Source organism: Canis lupus, chromosome 36 (genome assembly GCF_048164855.1).
Source record: "Canis lupus baileyi chromosome 36, mCanLup2.hap1, whole genome shotgun sequence".
Classification (NCBI taxonomy): domain Eukaryota; kingdom Metazoa; phylum Chordata; class Mammalia; order Carnivora; family Canidae; genus Canis; species Canis lupus.
Genome location: NC_132873.1, coordinates 8491679 through 8506683, shown reverse-complemented (window position 1 = coordinate 8506683; position 15005 = coordinate 8491679). Strand labels below are relative to the sequence as shown.

Here is a 15005-nt window from a genome sequence, read left to right as displayed (position 1 = left end):
TCCCATATCAGGTTCCCTGCGAGGAGCCTGCTTCCACTCTGCCTGTGTGTCTGCCTCTCTCTCTGTGTCTCTCATGAATAAGTAGATAAAATCTTTAAAAAAAAAAAAAGAATTTTTGTCCATTTAATTTTAATTCACTATTGTTTCCTAAGGTTTTGGAGCATTACAGAGTAAGGGTGAGTGTGTGCACACGCTCTTGTGCGCGCGCACGCTCTCTCTCTCTCTCTCTCTCTATGGAATGAACAGAAGGTGTAGTCAGCAGGGATGGCTTCTCTGGAAACCTAACAATGAGAAGAGATGTAAAAGTTCTCCAGCCTTGAAGGTGGTTTCATGCCTGGAGAGTTGAAGAAGCAACAGAGACTCTACTGCTGTTGCAGTGGAAAAGAAAGAGAATGGTGGAAGATGACAGGGAAGTGAGGGGCCAGATGCACAGTGTCAGTGGGTCATTTTAAGTGCTCTGCCTTTTACTTGGAGTGAGAAGGAAGGCCATTGGCAGAGCAGAGTTAAATCGGGATTATATATGCTTTTATTTTTTTCAAAGATTTATTTACTTTTATTTTTTTGAGACAGAGCAAGGGGCAGAGAGAGAGAGAATCTTCAAGCTGACTCCCCACTAAGTGCAGAGACAATGTGGGACTTGATCCCAGGACCCTCAGATTATGACCTGAGCTGAAATCAAGAATCAGCCACTTAGCTGACTGAGCACCCCCCAAGTACCTCAGGATTATATATGCTTTTAGAAGAATTTCTCTGTCTGGCTACTCTGTTGAGAATAGACTGCAGGGGGCAGACATGAGAAAAACATTTAGAAGATGGTTGCAATAATCCAGGAAGGAGATGACAATTACTTGGTAGTAGTAGACAGATTTTGCACATATTTTGAAGATGTAATTGATAGGATTTATTGACAGATTGGCTGTGAGGTATAAGAGTAAGAAAGAAACTCAAGGTGACTTCAAAATGTTTGACCTAAGCAAGTGGTTGGAAATAAATGCCACTGAGTAAGACATGAAGACTATGGGAGACATTCTTGGGGAGGATGAAAAAAGGTGTTGAGAATCAATATTTTCCTGTTAAGTTTTCATTTTGGTGGTCAGAATGGTCTGAATTTCTTATTTTCTTATTTTCCCAAGCCACCAGGTGGTTTAGGCCATGGACTCAGCTCCAGGCTATGTGAGTTCCCTAATGGCTGCTACCCATTGCAGATTCTCAATGTAACCACCAAGGAATCTTTCTAGGAGTCCAGAACCTTTCTGGGAATATATATACACACATATACATAAAGTTTGTTTGCATCAGAGAGCTGCACGCAGGGGAGTGGAGCTCAAATCTAAGTGTGACTTACCTGTGGCTCTTCTGTGAGGAAGAGAGGAACAGTGAAATCTAAGGGTTTGGTGAGAACCTTGCCTGTACACCTCATCCCATAGGCCAGTAGCTGAAGGCTTTGGATCCCATTCTTCATCATGAAAAGCTGTTTAAAAAATGATTAAAGAAGACAATTTAGGTAATACAAACAAACTTTATTTAATACTTCATAAAGCAGACAGTCTCCTTCTGGAGAACTGCAAAAGGTAGAAGACAGGAAGTTTTTATAGAATCTAACCTTTGGTTTGCTGATGCAGCACCGCAGGCAGGAGGAGCTCCACTAGAATGTTACTTCATCACTGTGTAACAAATTACCCCAACCTTTGGCAGCTTAAAATAACAAACAAAAAAACAAACAAAAAAACAAACATTTTTAACCTCATAGTTCCTTCCGGTGATTCTGAAATCCAGCAGTGGCTTAGCTGGGTGGTTCTGGCTTAGAGTCTCTCACAAGGGTGTGGTCAAATTGATCACTGAGGCTGTAGACCTTGGAAAACCTGACTCCAACTGGAAAAGGAGAACCCATGTCAGCTCCTCACCACTTGGGCCTCTAAATACGGCTGCTCACAACATGGCTGATAACCTCACCTAAAGGAGTGAGCCAAGACAGAGAAAGAAAGAGAGTCCCAGATGACAGCTGCCCCATTGCTTCTGCAGTATGTTATTGGTCATAAAGACCAACCCTGCCTGCCTCATCCACAAAGATGAGTGGACCGGAAGATGGGCATCATCAGGGACTATTTGGGAAGCTGACTACACAAACCCAGTTTTATCAATTTCTATGTTTTTCTGCATAATAATTATGTATAATCAAAAAATTGATAATGAAATATTTGTTAAACAGCATTGCACTATTATTCCTTTACTTAAAGCTAAGAAGAAGGATCTTCTACTGACCTACAAGCACCCATTTTGCATTTAATGTTGGCAATTTCTTAATCTTACTATGTGATATGGAAAAGTTTGTTGGTTTTTCTTTTTTTGCTTGAAAATTATTTCTTAATCTTAATGTTCCCAGTGCCAACCTAGTGTAAGACACATACTAGGTGTTTGTTTTTTTTTTTAAGATTTTATTTATTTATTCACGAGAGAGACAGAGAAAAACAGAGAGAGAGGCAGAGACACAGGCAGAGGGAGAAGCAGGCTCCATGCAGGGAACCCGACGTAGGACTCGATCCTGGGTCTCCAGGATCATGCCCCCTGGGCTGAAGGCGGCGCTAAACCACTGAGCCACCCAGGCTGCCCCATACTAGGTGTTTTATGAATGTTTATTGAATGCATAGATCCTTCAAATGATCTAATTCCTTAATTTCCTTATCCCATGGTTTCTCAACCCTTTAAAAACCCTGTGTGTCAGAGCAATCATATTTCCTGCATGCTAAAAATTGTCTGGTCATTGTTGGCAGATGGAAATATATATAAAGCAAAAAAGGGGTGGTCTTTCATAAAGGTACAGAATAAGGGTGAAGAATGTATCCCCCCTCATAGTGTAATTGAGCAGTACTGCAAAGTCCACCTCCAGCAAAATATCTATTTTGCCACTAACCACCACTACTACCTGACCTGAAATTGAACACTGCCATTTTAAAGGAATAAATGTTTTTCGAGAAGGGCTACCATAGCATCCTTCTCTAACTTTGTTAGTCAATCAGGAATCATCTGGTAAATATCACTTTGAGATTTCAAGTGAGAATTGGCCCTAAAGTGTTATACAAGATAAAATTTAGTATGAAACAAAAAAAGAGGGAGATTTAGAAAGACAAGCCCAGGAGTGAAAAAGTACAGTTCCAATGTATCAATTTCTTTAAAAGGTTATCAACACATTCACACACACAAATATGAATACCCACACAAATATAAACATGAATTATCCATATATACTATTTCCTTAAGTTTACAACATTCTTTCTTTCAATCTTCTGAAATTAAAATGCAACTTAAAATTAATGTGAAGTATTACACCTCTGTTTCTACCTACCAACAAAAAACCTGATATAAAATAGATGGTGTACCTTAGAATTGAAACATTCAGTGGTGGCCCCTTTCTAGACTGAAATGTATGCTCTCTGGAGGGTGCCTTTTATCACATGCTCACTATTAGTACTAGCACAGATTTTGGGGTGGGAAAAGGCGGCTCCAATTCTACTTCTTCCTGGCACTGTGACTTCCATAGGCCTTTCCCTTCGGCATCTGAAAAATGGGTAAGAATGGGATATCCCAGATTGTGTTACAATGAAAACGAGTGATAAGAACTCCTCATTGACTCGAAAGCATTGTGCAAATGCAGTTGATTATTTTTGATGTGAGATTCTGAGTGGAAGCTGATGACCCAAGGAACAGCCTCTGCTGCTCCCTAGCGGTGGTACGTTCTCCCGGGAGTGCTGGTCTAGAAATAAATCATCTTTGCTTTCATTACTCTTTGAGGAAACGCCTTTCTTTTGATATGCTGAATCCTGTGTGTAGAACTGCATGAATTCATTGCATGAATACGTAGAGAATAATCTAAGCGGGAAATGGTCTACATATTCTTCTGTGATTGCACTTTCTTGAACATCCTCATTTCTCTGCCCTTGTTAAGCTTAAATGACCTAAATGGCCTCCTTTTATTCCTTCCCATCTCCTTGCCTTTAACTTCTTAGTAAGCATCAATTTTTGGTGATTACACATTTATGCTGTGTTCCCATGGGTCCTCTGGTCCCTTTCTAGTTTGTATTATTCTTAAAAACGAAAACTAATAATTTTATCCAAAATAAGCTTTTCTAGCTTCCTTTCACTCTTAACCAGAACACATCAAGTTTTCCCTAAGAGCAAAAATCATGTTTATTCTTTATTATGTTATTTAAAGGACCTAATTGTTGCCTTGTAATCTTCTGCTATTATCCACATATTGAATCAATGGGCCTCTCAAAAAAATAAATAAATAAAGGAGACATATTCTTAAATGCTTATTGAAAACTTGGTATCGAAGAACCCAAACACGTTACACTTGGCCTTCACAAAACTTAAATGTAAAAATCATACGAATTTATAGTTGACATCCCTTTGCATTTAATGATCAAAAAAAAAGTAATAATAAATTATACTGACACTATTCTGAAATAATTCTTCTACTTGGAAGTTCTTTTGACATCCAGGCTCAACAATAAATTGATGCAGCATGTGGTCTCTGGGTCTGATATTTAATCTTAATCCTAAACTAGGTTCTCTGTGGAGAAAGGAGACATATGACAGATGACAATTGTATTTCATCTATAATTGCACATATGGAGTCTTTTTTCTACTCTTGAAGAATACATGTTTTTTTGCTGCAAGAAAAGCATCCAAGTATCTTACTATGCTCTTATTATTTCTAGCGATCCAAAATATTTTTCTTTTGCTATTGATTTTTATATGGAACCTTTCCAGATGTTAGATTGAAGATTTTACTTTAACCTTGCAAACTGACCTTTTCTCTTCAAACACTAAGGATATTGGTTCTAAGTGCTAAATTATGATGTAATATTGAAGATTTGATTTTTATGAATAAATTCTGAGAAAATACAGCTGTTTAAATGAATTAATCTATGTGAAGTATAGAGAGCAGTGTGCAGCATGTAGCAATATATATAATTTATATTTATATAAATACATATTGTATATATGTTTATGATGATACATAAACATTGCTATACTTTTGTAATGGGGATATATATATATTGCTAGAAATCAGTATAACATACTTTGCTGAAAGAAGTTATATAAAATATAAAGACATACAAATTATTCCTTTAAAAATTAACGCAAACAAGAGTTTTATAAAAACCTTAAAATACAGAATTCTACTTTCCTATGCATTCAGCCAAAATGTACACTTTAAAATCTACTTACATATTCAACTATTTTATTTCTAAATTTAAAAACTGACATATTGGCAAGCAACTCTGAAATAAAACAACATTTTTACATGGTGATTACTTTTCAGCATGAGGGAAAGGGTAAGGTTCACCCACTTCCTTGGAGTCTTATATAGGAACATAAGGAGAGCCTATATCAGGCTGTGTTCTATTTCTTTTTTTTGTTTTGTTTTTTAATGATATTTTTAAATCAAGTTTTAATTTAGCTTTTCCTGCTGATAGAAACATACCAATGATAGAACCCCAAATTCAGGGTTTTAGGGTTAGAGCAACTTACATTTCTGATCTAGAGAACTGAAATAATACAATATGTATTTATTTGCACTTGTACATCTTTTGGTATCTCAGAGACAGGAGGAAAACACAAAGAATACATATGTAGGATCTGGTACCCAAATACTGAATGTACATAAACTAAGTTCTATATAATCATTGCGAAATGTCTGGAACTTTTAAGAATGCAGGCAAAACCAAATGTGCCACTTTCCTCATTTTAGATAATTTCTAAATTTGCAGTTTACGTTTGAATCTTGCTATATAAATAGTATTTGCAAAGTGTCAAATATAAAGCATTTCAAAGAACTCTGTGCCTTACCTCAGTTGGCAAATGATAGGACAATTCTTGGATTCTGTCTAGATTAGTGCTGTCCAGTAAAAATACAATGGGAACTACATATCTTTAAATTTTCTAGTAGTCACATTAAAAACAGTAAAAAAAAAAAAGTAGAATTAATTTTAATAATATATTTTATTTAACCCAGTATGTCCTAAATAATGTCATTTTAACATGTAATCAATTAAAATTATTAGAAATTCTTTATATTTTTTGCCATTTTAGTTCTAAGTCTTCAAAACATGATTTTTATTTTACACTTACTGAACTTTCAGTTCATACTGGGCACATTTCAAGTGCTTAACAGTCACATGTGACTAATGACTGCCATACTGGACAGCACAGGATTACATACTACAACAGTCAACAATACACTCTATTAAGTGTGAATGAGTCCTACTCTTTGCTAGCCTTTTTGAAACTTTTTTTTTTTTTTTTTTAGGATGTTTTAAGCTACTTGTATAGAAGACAAAAATCAACTGGCTTGGACAACAACAAATGAAAGAAATTAATTACTCAAATACTAAGAAGTTTGAAAATGGGGTGGCTCAATGTTTGGCTAATTTAGAGGCTTCATAATGGTATCAAAACCCCAGAGTCTTCTCATCTTTCGTTAGACTCAAAGTAGATCTTATAATAGAAGAGTTTTAAAAGGTGATTGCTACAGTTCTAAGAATCATATCCAACAGAAAAGGGGTTGCTTCCATGATTCTCTTTTTAAGAGATAAGAAGAATTTTCCAGAGGCCCTACAATAGACTTTCTACCATGTTTTATTACCTAAAAAGTGGTCATATGTGCACCTATATACCTATCACTGCCAAGGGAAATAGGATTACAACAAATAGCTTCTTTTGTAAGTATATCTGGGCTTCTGAAAGGAGTGAATTGGAATAAAATTTGGGTCTTCCAGGATGCCTGGGTGGCTCAGTGGTTGAGCATCTGCCTTTGGCTCAGGGAGTGATCTCGAGACCTGGGATCAAGTCCCATATCAGGCTCCTTGCATGGAGCCTGCTTCTCCCTCAGCCTATGTCTCTGCCTCTTTCTGTCTCTCATGAATAAATAAATAAAATCTTAAAAAAAAAATTTGGGTCTTCCAGCAATAAGTAAGTGGGGGGGTAGATTAAATTTTACATAGGCAATTAAGTGTCTGCCACACATCATCTTTAAACAAACTTTCTAATGCAACTTTTAAGATTTTCTTCAATAGAAAGTATTAGGACATTTCCTTATTTATATCAAGTTCCCAAACTCATGTATTCCTTTGTTTTTTTTTTTTATTCCTTTCTGAACAAAGAATTTCTGTGTCTCAGAAATGCATCATTTCTGTATATAGAAATTCAAAAAAGAAATATGGAATCTCATTTTTCAGTTGTCACATTGTGTAACCATACATCCCAGTTTTACCAGAAGCGTGAAATTCCATGCATTTTATCTAACTGTAAATTAAATATTCTTAAACAACAATGATGTTCATTCTCAAAAGTGTCTTACATCTTTAAAAAAAAAAGATAATAAAAATTGCCTTTAAGGAAGTTTTGAATTTAGCAAACACAACTTCAAAGTAGTTACTATAAATATGTTCAAAGAACTAGAGGAAATCATATTTAAAGAATTAAAGGAAAGTACAATGACAACAATTCACTGAATTAAGAACAACAATAAAAAGATACACATTATAAAAAAGAATCAAGTGAGATGCTAGAATTGAAAAATATAATAATAGAAATAAAATTTTCACTAGAGGGGCTTGAGAATAGATTTGAGCTGACAGAAAAAGAATGTGTGAACTCAAAGATAGAGTCATACAGATAAAACAATTTCAAGAATAGAAAGAAAAGAAAATGAGAAAAATAAAGAGTCTCAGAAAAACATGGGCTATGAGAAAGTACATGAACATATGAATAATGGGACTACTAGAAGGAGAAGAGAGAGAACAGAAACAAATATTTGAAGAAACAATGTTTGAAAGCTTCCCAAATTTGATTTAAAAATTAATTTACACAATTAAGAAGTTCAATAAACTATAAATAGGGTAAAACCAAAGACATCACATCCACAACTAGGCATATTATAGTCAAAATGTTAAAATGCAAAGCAAAGAGAAAATCTTGAAAGCAGCAAAAGAAAATAATTCATCATGTACAAGCGAATTCCAGTAATATTCATAACTGACTTCTAATCAAAAAATGGAAACCAGAGGGAAGTATGATAACATATTCAAACTACTTACAAGAAAAAGATAAAGAAAAAAAAGCTGTCAAGCAAGAATCCTACCTGTAGCAAACCCCCTTCCAAAACTGAGAAAGCAAGATAATTCCAGATAAACAAAGACCAAAAGAATTTGTTGCTAGCAGAACTACCTTGCAAGAAATACTAACTGAAGTTCTTCAAACAGAAAAGAAGTGACATTGGGCGGCCCTGGTGGCTCAGCGGTTTAGCACCACCTTCAGCCTAGGGTGTGATCCTGGAGACCTGGGATCAAGTCCCACATCAGGCTTCCTGCATGGAGCCTATTTCTCCCTTTGCCTGTGTCTCTGCCTCTCTCTCGGTGTCTCTCATGAATAAATAAATAAAATCTAAAAAAAAAAAAATTGGAGAAAGAAATGAAGTGACATTATACTGTAATCTGAATCCACATGAAAAAAATAGAGTGCCACTAAAGACAATTATATAGCAAATACAAAAGATAGCAAAATTACATTCTTCTCAATTATTTTTTAAAAAACAACAGCACAAAATAATACCTATAAAATTGAATATGGGGATTTATAGCTTATATAAGTTTATATAAATATTAATTTTGGAGCTTATAACACAGAGATATATATTTAACAACAGCAACACAAGTGAGGAAAGAAGGAAACCATAGTGGAGCAAGTGTTCTATATCTCACTGGAATTAAGTTAGTATACATCTCAAATATATTCTGATCAAATAAGACATGTATTGCAATTCTTGGAGCAACTACTTAGAAAAATAATTCAAAAATATACTTAAAAATCAATAAAGGAATCATTTTTTAAGATTTTATTCATTTATTCATGAGAGACACAGAGAGAGAAAGTCAGAGACACAGGCAGAGGGAGAAGCAGGCTCCATGCAGGGAGCCTGATGTGGGACTCAATCCTGGGTCTCCAGGATCACGCCCCTGGCTTACGGGGGCGCTAAACCGCTGAACCACCAGGGCTGCCCTCAATAAAGGAATTAAAATCGTACATTAGAAAATACCTGCTTAATCCAGAAGACGACATTTAAATAACAAAACAACAAGAGACACAAGACTAGAGAGCAAATAGTAAAACTACAGACATAAATTCAAATATATTAGTAACAATGTTAAATGTGAATGGGATAAACAACCAACTCAAAAGGCAGAGATTGTCAGCTTTGACTTTGGATAATAAATTTTGATCCAACTAAATATAATGTCATTAACAAGTAAAAATTCACATTGGGATACAATTCTAATAATATATTAGGAGTTTCTCCAGGACAATTCTAAGGAATTTTGCCACAAATTGGTATCAGTTAAAAGCTTCTGAGTTACCTTTTTGCACACAGAGTTGAGGAACTGAAAGACCAGAGTACTGAATGTGTCTCTGATAAGGAGAGTGAATTACCAAGATAATCACAGAAGTTGAGGTAGAAAAAAAGACTGTGAGCCTGGTGCCAAAATCTCTATAAATAAGAATGTTGTTTATGAAATCGAGGTGACAAAGACTAAGAAGAGACAGCAGTAGAGCCTGGTCTTTTGAGCCTATGAAGTTAATGTCTATTATCTACTAGTTATTACATTAGGCATTCAGGTAAATACAGAAAAATAAAACATATTCCCTGGCCATAAAATACAGTGGGATAGACAGCTTTATAAAGAGATAAATGCAATACAATGTTACATTAAAGTAAACTCTGGGATTAAAGCAAGAGAAAGAATCATTGATCTGGGGACACAGTGATAAAGAATGACTTTAGTAGGAAAGATAACGGAAAAGCTCTTTTTCTAACTTGGGATTAATTCATTATGACATTTTATCATTTGAAGCAGTGGGTAGCAGGGGTCCAGGTGCTAAGAAAGCTGTAAAAACTATAAAAAAAAAACTGTAGTTATTTAGTCAAGGGTGAAATATAATGGAGGCTGGGGCTAAGTAGTAATCTCCAGCCCTAGTTCTGACAAATGGGGACACAAGTGATCTCATATAAGTGGCAGAGGAATTCAACAGTTGGGCAGGGCTGGCCAGAAAGACCAAGATATTAGCAAATATTTGAAAACCCAGGCAGTTATGTCTAGGAAAAATAGGATTAGGGGTACTGACAAAGAAGAGCCCCAATCCCAGCTGGGGACTGGTCTAATTGGTAGATAGCTGGAAAAGGAACTTCATATTAAAAACCAAAACTAAAGGACTATTTTGTAAATCTTTCCCCAGAATGCTCATTATCTGCACAGTAGCTGGACTCCATTTGCAGTTTTAACATCCACTGATGATTCTAGTCTGAATCAATTCTTAATACTGGAATTGCAAAATCATGATAATTTGGTTTTAATTTCAAGTTCCTTAAATACCCAGGGGAGCTAAAGCTATTGTCAAAATGAAAAAGATACCTGAACATGTTAAATGTAAGAGGAATTTGTGAATATAATCCATTATAATTGCCTTTAAGAAATTCCTGTTTAATATATTATGAAAATTGGTATTCTTTTTTTAAAGATTTATTTATTTTGAGAGACAAAAAAGCATGAGCACACATGAGAGTGCATTGGGGGGAGGGGCAGAGGGAGGAGGAGGAAAAAAGAGAGAGAGACAGAGAGACAGAGAGAAAGAGACTCTCAAGTAGACTCTGTCCCTGGAGCCCAACACGGGGCTTGATTTTACAACCTGAGCTAAAACCAAGAATCAGATGCTAAACCGACTGTACCACCCAGGCTCCCCTAAAATGCATTTTCTATGCTGAGTTACATATTATTAAATTAATATCAAAATGATAAAAATTCCACTTGGACCATATAATTTATCTTCCAAATCAAGATACTTTTGAAGGTAGAATTTGATGCTATCAACAAGTACCCAAGGACAAGAGCTATAACCTGGCAAAGTCCTAGGACCTGAATTAGCTTCTCTATACTCTACCTCAACTTCTCACTCACATGACCACACCCTGAACATGTTCAACAACCAAAACTGCTCCACCCTTAGAAACCCATTCCCCGGGAATCCCTGGGTGGCTCAGCAGTTTAGCGCCTGCCTTTGGCCGAGGGCGCAATCCTGGAGCCCCGGGATCGAGTCCTGCGTCAGGCTCCCTGCATGGAGCCTGCTTCTCCCTCCTCCTGTGTCTCTGTTTCTGTCTCTCTCTCTCTCTCTATCATAAATAAACAAATCTTTAAAAAAGAAAGAAGAAAGAAAGAAAGAAAGAAAGAAAGAAAGAAAGAAAGAAAGAAAGAAAGAAAGAAAGAAAAGAAAGAAAGAAACCCATTCTCTAAAACAGTGTTTCCTTCTGTCCTTCCAGCTTGCCATAACTACTAACTATTCTTGATCTTCACCGTTGACTTACTAAAGCCTCCCTCTTGTCTTTATTTCTCCTCCTGACCAGCTTAGATTTTACAGTCTTGCCAAAATACTAAAGTCCCTTGACTCTTGTTCTTTTCTCACCCTCCTGGCAAAACCCCAATCCTGGATGAATTGAACCATTTACCTTCTTTGTGTCTGCATGAAGACTACTGAGCTGCTACAGGAAAATGATACATTTTAACAGTCCAAGTTCACAATCACCAAGTTCAAATGGGTTTCAACATTGCCTGGCAGTCTTCCTTCAGCCTGGCTTCTGCTAACTGAAGCTGGTCTTACCAACGTCACCATTAATCTTATTAATGATAACACTGCTAGTCATAATGATCACCTTCTGGTCTTTTTAGTGCCTTCCAAAAATATTTAAAATAGTTTTTTTTTTTATTCTCTGTCCTTGGCTTTCATGACATCTTGAGCTACTTCTCCCTTAAGATTTAGTCCAAAACGCTCTTCTCATTCTGCTTTTTTTTTTTTCAATGAAGTCTCTTTTTATCTAGCATATTATAAATTTTATGTATCTCTTGTTATTGACTCTCATCTCTTCTAAGAACATAAACTCCATGATGTCAGGGACTTTTTTTTTTTTTTTTTTTGGTCTGTCTGGCTTACCTTTGCAATCCCATTGCCCTCTAGTCTGTGCATACTAGGGCCTCAGTCAATATTTTTTTGAGTGAATCTGTAAGTGAATAGCATTCTCAATAAATATTCATCAGATGAACATCTGCCATAGTAGCAATTTTTTTTTATTATTAAACTACCAGCTTACCATATTAATTATATGAAAGCTAAACAGTTAAAATCCACATGTACTCCTAGGGCATTAAATACTCGCTTGAGCAAATTTCCTTTTTTTGGCCTTCTGACTTAGTCTATTTGCTGAGCCTAATTAAGCAAGGGTGTCTTCTTTCAGGCTTAAACTACTACTTCAGTGTCATTAACTTTCCAAATGTATTTATCTTTAGCCTCATGCCTATTCCTTATTTGCATTTGTATTTCCAAAAACTTACTATATATTTTCATTTTGATATCATTATTTATACTTCAAAATCAACATTTAGAAACTCAAATTTATTTACTCAAACTCTCACATTGACCTCAAATAAAAATAGACACATGCTGAAACTGTTTTTTAGTATTATTGTTTATAATGTTGATTATTTGCTTCACTGACTACTCAGATGACCAACCTAGAAACAATGGAGTCTCCCTTATTTCTTTCCATTTCATATTTCCTTTATGCAATTGATCCCCCGTGTTGCTGATTTTACCTGATTTTGTCTCACACAAATCTTTCCTTTTCCATGCTTTCAAGTCTTTGGTTAGGAGTTTGTTAACGTTAGGAGTTTGTTAATGCAAAACCTTCCTAATTGGTCTCCCAACTGGCTTCCAAATATTCAATTCATTCTTTGTATCATTGCCAACTTTACAATTCCAAACGGCTCCATACCCTTCAAGGAAAATGTTCAAATGCTTCATAAAATACTTTAACCTTTAGATTAGAGAGGGAGTTTGTAGAATTAATCTTATTCTCTCCTGGGAATCACTCCATTTATGGTAAACTGATATCCACATGAGTGGATAAACCCTTGGAATAAGTTAGCCTAAAATGGAGCAGTTTTACTACTAATCCTTAGAGATTGGTAAGAAATCCCAGTTTTAGGAATGAGATGGAGGCTTTTTGGAAAAAGGGGCAAGGAAGAAATAAGATATAGTCAAAACATATTATAGCACACGTGAGGAGCTGAAATCACTTATAAATATATGAAATATTTTTAGATACAGTAGTTCCCTCTTATCCACAGGGGAAACGTTCCAAGACCCCCGTTGGTTGCCTGACACCAAAGACAGTACTGAACCCTGTATATAATATACCGCACCTTTTCCTCCTCTATTATAAAAATAATAAAGTTAAATTCATAAATCGGTCACAGAGATTAACGATAAAATAGAACAATTCTACTCTAATGATAGTTACACAAATCTTGCTCTTTCAAAAGTATCTTACTATATTGTACTCACCTTCGTGATGACGCAAGATGATAAAACGCCTACGTGCCATGATGACGATGAAACGCCTACATGCCATGATGACGATGACGTAGCAGCTGTGATGTAGAGTTAGGCTACTATTGGCCTTCAGCTGATTCGTCATGAGGGGGATCCTCAGCTTCCCAGCAGCAGGTGACCCCGCAGATAACCGAAACTGCGGGAAGCGAAACTACAGATAAGGGCGGACTAGGACTACTGTATATAAAGATGACCTCGGGGCCTTCAAGTTTCCTTTGGGAGGGGCGTGAAGTAAGAAGAGAAGAAACGAAGATGTAGTCGCTGGAGTGTTCTTTTCTGTCTGAAACTGCAATCCTAGTGACAAACCCCTGGGAGACGAACTCCCGTCTTCGTGGGAGCATCCCCCCATTTCTAATACACCAGCTTGCCTGGGACTAGCATCTTTAAGGAGGGAGCACTCTGCAGCCCAGAGATACACAGTTATCCAGGGGGATGAACCGAGAAAGGAAATTACAAGGTTTTGTTACCCTTATCAGTCACTTTACGGTTTTCACTTTCAATAGATTAATTTTAGCTTCTTACAAGCTGAAGAAGCCTGCAGAACAAATATTATGTCCATATTCTACACAAAGCAATTACAGCCCCTAAAATTGGAGTGATGTGGCCAGGGTCACAAAGCTAGCCAAAAATTCATTTAGTCTTCTTGCCATTAGCATATGAGGTAGTTACCAGGTCTGAACTTTTTCTTTTTTTTTTTTTTTTTTCTCCAGGTCTGAACTTTAAAAATACGGTGGGTTTCATCAGAATCTATTATAGTAACATCTTTTTTTTTTTTTTAATTTTTATTTATTTATGATAGTCACAGAGAGAGAAAAAGAGAGAGAGGCAGAGACACAGGCAGAGGGAGAAGCAGGCTCCATGCACCGGGAGCCCGACGTGGGATTCAATCCCGGGTCTCCAGGATCACGCCCCAGGCCAAAGGCAGGCGCCAAACCGCTGCGCCACCCAGGGATCCCTATAGTAACATCTTTAAATGAAAAAGTTGTGACTTGGTCTGGAACCCAGGGTTCATTCTTTCTTAGTACATATGACATCATTCTGAAAGACCACGAAAAAATTCAATTTAATCTGATATTTTCTCTTTATATTATTTTCTCATTGTACCTTTATTTCTATACTTTCGTTTCATCATGAGCCCCAAAGGATAATGATTAGATAATATTCATCTTTTTCTTCCTGATACTGTATTTCTGTCATTCAGGCAGAAAGGGCTCAATAAATATTTATTAAATTAAATAGCTGAAATTCACATGCAGGAAAAATATCCGATGCCTAAATACTGTTGATTTTCCTCCTGTCACTAACCTTAGCATTATTTACTTTTTTTTGTCTGCTATTTCCTATAAAAACCTAATGATGACCAGGCAGGGAGATTTCCTTTATCGTTAGCTACGAATCTTATCTTTCTTAAACGCCAGGTCGGCAAACAATCTGATGACACTGTATTAATCTTAATATTTCTTTTGCAAATGTGAGAAATATTCAGAGCAAGAAATACACATAAT

The 15005-nt window shown here is 36.1% G+C and overlaps 1 protein-coding gene across 1 annotated transcript in view; it reads right to left on the bottom strand.

Moving 5' to 3' along the window:
- ABCA12 (ATP binding cassette subfamily A member 12) overlaps nt 1-14255 on the bottom strand; it is a 281179-nt gene extending 266924 nt beyond the window's left edge. The window contains exons 1-2 of the mRNA XM_072812583.1: nt 13453-14255; nt 1346-1471 (exon numbers count right to left, since the gene is read on the bottom strand). The gene's annotated coding sequence lies outside the window, so the exon portion shown is untranslated. The remainder of the gene's footprint in view (nt 1-1345; nt 1472-13452) is intronic.
- Between the last annotated feature and the right edge of the window lie 750 nt (nt 14256-15005).